This window comes from Tachyglossus aculeatus, chromosome 2 (genome assembly GCF_015852505.1).
Source record: "Tachyglossus aculeatus isolate mTacAcu1 chromosome 2, mTacAcu1.pri, whole genome shotgun sequence".
In the NCBI taxonomy this organism is placed as follows: Eukaryota; Metazoa; Chordata; class Mammalia; order Monotremata; family Tachyglossidae; genus Tachyglossus; species Tachyglossus aculeatus.
In genome coordinates, this window is record NC_052067.1 from 83061700 (window position 1) to 83067615 (window position 5916).

At 41.9% G+C, this 5916-nt stretch overlaps 1 non-coding gene across 1 annotated transcript; it reads left to right on the forward strand.

The window, feature by feature from the left end:
- The first annotated feature begins 3920 nt into the window (after window positions 1-3920).
- On the forward strand, window positions 3921-4058 carry LOC119925108. The gene has a single exon (XR_005449777.1). It is a non-coding gene; the product is annotated as a small nucleolar RNA SNORA7 (small nucleolar RNA).
- Window positions 4059-5916: the final 1858 nt, after the last annotated feature.

The window sequence follows — 5916 nt, forward strand, 5'->3', positions numbered from 1 at the left end:
AATTTCTGCAATTGTGTGTGGGAGCTGTGAGCCATCTCTCTCCTTTCATGCACTGCTGGTGAATTTCCACTCACTGTACATTTCCTAACAGAGAAGCTGCAACTAATTATTGCCTCATCCCATCCCCTTTGCCTCATCTACAACACAACTTGTCATTCCTCCTTTTTTTTTTCTTTTTTCCCTTCAAAAGGCAGCAGACCTTGCTTCTAGGTGTTTTTGCAGAAGACTTCCTGAGAAGAAGAATCATATCTAGTTATCTTTAATTCATTCTTCCATTCCAGAAAGGCTAATGATCTATGGCTTTCATTGCCCTCGTTAGCATGATATTGTGATTATATTAGCAGGATTATGCAGTCCAAATAGCAAACTTAGTTTGGTCTCCCAATACTAAATCATTTCTGATTTATCACCTGACATTTCTTTCATCACTTGGCATTAACCCCATTCCTGGTTTCCACTCATGAAGAGACTAGGCTTTCAAAGAAATAGAAAACATGAAATCAGAAATAGCAGTCTCCAGATGTTTGAGACAGACAGGTGCTTGGAAAGGTTTTTCAAATGGGCACTTTCCTTCAACATATGAAGCACTGAGGAAGGGCCCAACATTACAGAGATGCCAACACATTTTCAAGAAGAAATCTGTCTGTGGACACAAACACGGCACCTCACTAGCCATTGCTGGTAATATTTTAGCCAAGGTCTCTTTGGGGTGAAGAAGAGTACAAAGCGATAATAAAGTGATCTTAGTCCATGCATGATGTGGCCCTTAGGACACAGTCTTTTTTGCCACCAATTTCAAGGACAGACAACTATATCAAGATCCTTACTATAGTAATGAAATTAGCAGAGCTATTAATAGTTCCTCCATCAGCTCTCTTTCTTACTCACCTGCCACTTTTACCAGTTACTCCCTAGAATTTGCCTCGCCCCTCCCAATCAATTGAACATATTTACTGAGGTCTTAGTTTGTGCAGAGCACTGAACTAAGCATTTGGGAGAGTACAATACAATCCCCTCCAACAGTCACTTATCTCCACATTTCCCAACCCTCAACCTTTGCTCAAGCCATCCTCACTGCCAGGAACTCCCTCTCAGTGGAAATCCACCAGACCACAGTTCTCCCCATCTTCAAAACACTCTAGAAATCACCTTAGCTACCATAACCCCCTCAATGTACCTCGGTCTCACCTGTCCCGCCGTCGACCCCCCGGCCCACGTCCTCCCCCTGCCTGGAATGCCCTCCCTCCACACATCCACCAAGCTAGCTCTCTTCCTTCCTTCAAAGCCCTACTGAGAGCTCACCTCCTCCAGGAGGCCTTCCCAGACTGAGCCCCCTCCTTTCTCTCCCCCTCCCCATCCCCCCTGACCTACCTCCTTCCCCTCCCCACAGCACCTGTATATATATTTGTACAGATTTATTACGCTATTTATTTTACTTCTACATATTTACTATTCTATTAATTTTGTTAATGATGTGCATCTAGCTTTACTTCTATTTATTCTGATAACTTGACACCTGTCCACATGATTTGTTTTGTTGTCTGTCTCCCCCTTCTAGACTGTGAGCCCATTGTTGGGTAGGGATCGTCTCTATATGTTGCCAACTTGTACTTCCCAAGTGCTTAGTACAGTGCTCTGCACACAGTAAGCACTCAATAAATACGATTGAATGAATGAATGAAGTGCCTAAAAGTACCATAATATTCATTATATGTGGACCTATATGTCTCTGAAATGTCAGAGCTCCTTTTAAAAAAGAAATATGAAAAAGGGAAAAAAAGAGAAATGTGAAATATTAAATTAGAAGTAGCAAGCTTCATTTTTTAAAGAGGAGGATTTCTGTCAGCCCAGAAAGAGGAGGAAATCTGTATTTCTAATGAGATTGGATTAGAGATGAGTAATTTGAGTTTTGGTAGTAGACAGTTGAAGAGGTGCAGTAACAGAAGCTAAAAATGATGCCAAAAAACAGCTGAGAGTATGAAGTGACATCTGCAACTTGGTCCAAGCATGGAGAGTTGAGTTCGGTTCATGGAGAGAGGATCAATCGGTGGTATTTATTGGGCACTTAATGAGTGCAGAACATTATAGTAAGCAATTAGGAGAAGATAATGCAATCGAGTTGGTTGACATGATCCCCGTCCACTAGTTGATTATGGCCCAGTAGGAGAGCAGTACAGTGGTGATAGCCTAGGTTGTCAGTCAGACCCAGGGTTAAACGGCTGCTCTGTGGCAGCAGAAGTTGAAAATGATTTACTCTGGAAATCATCGGTGCATTGTTAGTTGTCTAAAAATTATTCAATTATTTGCAACACATGGTGCCAGAAGGAACCTGAATAGCATTTCCTCTTTACATTAGTTGCATTGTGGCTTGCCTCTCTGAAACTTTCCAGTAGGGGTGTTTTAGACAACCAAGTTTTCAATGTCCATGCCTTGGAGGTGAGCCTTTCACCTATTGCAGTTAAAGGGAAAGACTCATGCAGTTGGATTGAATTTGTTCTGAGTTCATGTCATTGCCTAAGGTTGAAGCTGACACACACCTGACAGCTCTTGAGTCCATAAAAGCTTTGTGCTTTGAAGGGGAATGGATAAATCAGTATAATTCAATATACCTAATTTCCTCTCTCTTCTGGATCCTTTAGTCATTAAAAACACAAATTTTTTGGCTTGTTTCACATGGGGCAAAGATTCCTATTTTGAAATTCTAGGCACCTAAACTGTGAAGTTAAAATGTGCCATTTCTAAGTGTCCCCATCCTTGCTTGGTCCACTGGGTCCTTGGAATCTGAGAGGGGAATTAAATCAGGAAGACCAGAGTTTTTTGGACAAAGCCAAGATCAGGCATGAGGTCAATAGCACTGGAGTGACCCTGACTCTGACCCAGGTAGTCTGCTTTCCAGTTTGATGGGACTTATCGGTGGGTAGTGTGTCTGTAATGTTGTTGTGTTATACTCTCCCAAGCATTCAGTACAGTGCTCTGCACACAGTAAACACTCAATAAATATGATTGATTCATCAATTGATGGGCCATTCCATGACTGAAAATGAGAAAATTTGAGGAAGAGACTGGGGGAAAAAAAATCCCATACACCCAGTAGTTAGCTTTTCCTTTCCCACGCCAGCTGTCCGCATCCTAGATCTTGTTGCCAGAGCCTGCACTCAGTCACTCTCTTCTCCTGCACCCCAGTCATGGGATGACCCGTGATCCCATGTTCCTGAAGCTACTCTGATATAAAATAATTATTAATCACATGCTAGGCATGCATTTTTTGCCACAGGGGCAAATATGTTTTCACGAGGTCAGTTATGTCATGTTCCTGTTGGGTAATGATAGCAATCCATTTGTTATTTTTAACTGTGGAAATAACCCAACATGACAAAGCAGTATACTAATACATGCCAGGAGAAGAAGGTTATATTATAACAACATATTTACGTGGCAGTAATTAAAGATGTCATCCAGGATAACCAAACCTCCGCCAAAAATAAAAACAAATGTTTGAATAGCTAGAGTCTGTTCCCTTCAAGTAATAAATGTGTAGCATTCCTTATTGAGAACAACTACTAACTGTACTTTAGAAGCATTTTAAGTCAAAGAAAATGAGATAAAATGTATGTAAAATTGGCTAAAAAGATAGAGAATACTCTTTGAGTGTATAAAGGATTGGGATTCAGCAGCAGCAGAATTTATTGAGCACTTTTTGGAGTCTTGAGGATTGTGCACCAGAAATGATTATTATTATAATAATGGTCTCTGCTCTCGGAGGTCTTACAATTGAATGGGACAGACAAATGGCCATAAATTGCTGAAAGTACAATAAGTAAGAGAATAAGAATATCATAATTTAGGGAGAGAATGACATTAATTTCTAAAATCCAAAGCACAGTCATTTAGTAGTTTCTAAATGAGGCCTAGTGGGAGTGATTCTCTCAGGATTGCACCTGGAGAGTTTCCAGTACTCTACCAGGCTTGGCTATGGGAGGGAGAGTCAAGCAGAGGCATAACCATTCCATTTCCAGCTTGGCCAGTGGCTAATGAGTGGAAGGCACCCTGCTACAAGTCAAAACTCACCTGTGCTGGGGAGCAGCAGCATGGGAGAGAGTCGACGGTGGAGACTCAAGTTTACTCCGTGGAATAATAATAATAATAACGATGGCACTTGTTAAGCGCTTACTATGTGTGAAGCACTGTTCTAAGCGCTGGGGGGATACAAGGTAATTAGATTGCCTCATGTGGGGCTCACAGTCTTAATCCCCATTTTACAGATGAGGTAACTGAGGCTCAGAGAAGTTAAATGACTTGCCCAAGGTCACACAGCAGACAGGTGGCGGAGCCGGGATTAGAACCCGTGACCTCTGACTCTCAAGCCCGTGCTCTTTCCACTGAGCCACACAGCTCCTCTGGAAGAAGGCAATGGTAAACCACTTCCATATTTTTACCAAGAAAACTCTACCGATTCACTACTCAAATGATTGCAAATGGAAGTGAGAGATGTGTCCATGGAGTAGCAATGGATCGGAGACAACTCGACAGCATAAGACAAAACAAGTGGGAGCAAAGCTATGTACTGGAGACAGAATCATAGGGAAGAGGAGGCTTGGTGTCATTTGCTTAAAATTCTAGGCCTAGAATTAAGTCCCACCAGAAGATTTCTGAGTTGGTCTTTACCAAGCTTCTTATTCCACTTCCCAGTCCATTTGGTAGTCTCGTTTTCAATACAATCAATTCATTCAGTAATTCCATTCAATGCAACCAAGCCTCCAAGATGCAGAACCATCCTCTCAAGGGACAAAAACTGAGAACCCTGGAGAGATTTAAGTGCCCACTTCATTCATCTTTCTGGGATCCTCTGAAACCTCAGAGGGGTAGTCTATATGATGGGTCTCCCAAAGGGACTTCTCAGCTGGGTCTTTTAGTAAAGGGTTTTTACCCTTTACCACACCTAGAATCCCCAAGATTCTCCATTCCTCCAGATCTTTCACCCATCTTTCTCTAACCCCATCATCCTCTCTCTGGGATTGTTGACTCCTAATAAGTTATGGTACTTGTTTTTATCTTATGCTGTTGAGTCATCTCCGACCACTAGCGACGCCACGGAACACTTCTTTCCCAAAACGCCTCACCTCCATCTGGAATCATTCTGGTAGTGTATCCATAGAGTTTTCTTGGTAAAAATACAGAAGTGGTTTACCATTGCATCCTTCCACACAGCAAACTTGAGTCTCCTTCCTCGGCTTTCTTCCATGCTGCTGCTGCCCAGCACAGGTGAGTTTTGACTTGTAGCAGATTGCCTTCCTTCCATTCGCTAGCCACTGGCCAAACTAGGAATGGGATGGATATGCTTCTGTTTGACTCTCCCTCCCATAGTTGAGACTGGTAGAGTACTGGAAACTCTCCAGGTGCAACTCTGAGAGGGCTATGGTATTTAGTACGTACTTATCATGTGTCAAGAAATGTACCACGCATTGGGGTAGAAACAAGATAATGAGATGAAACAAATCCTTGCCCTTTGTTCCTTGACTCTCATTCTACCATCTGATTGAAAAACACGGGGTTGCTTTATGTTTTTCCCTCCAAATCCCATACCAGTACCTCCTTTGAACCGCAAAGAAATAGTAAAGGATCAAAATTGCAGCAGGCAGTTCTTGGACTTATCCAAGACTGAGAGGAAATTCTAAAAAATAACACAAATTGCTACAAAAGCAAAATAAATTCCCATTCCAGTGGAAGTGGGGGAAAAACACTACTTACCCCAGAGCCTTCTGAAGTTATCGTTCTTTTATTTAGAATGGCTCCCATTGCTCTTCTATTTTCTTAAGCCTAGTTCCTTCAAAATTTTTGTGGCACCTTAACTCCTCTACCTAGAAATCTATTTCTATACTCTTCTTTCATTCATACAGCTATTTTCCAATGTTTTCA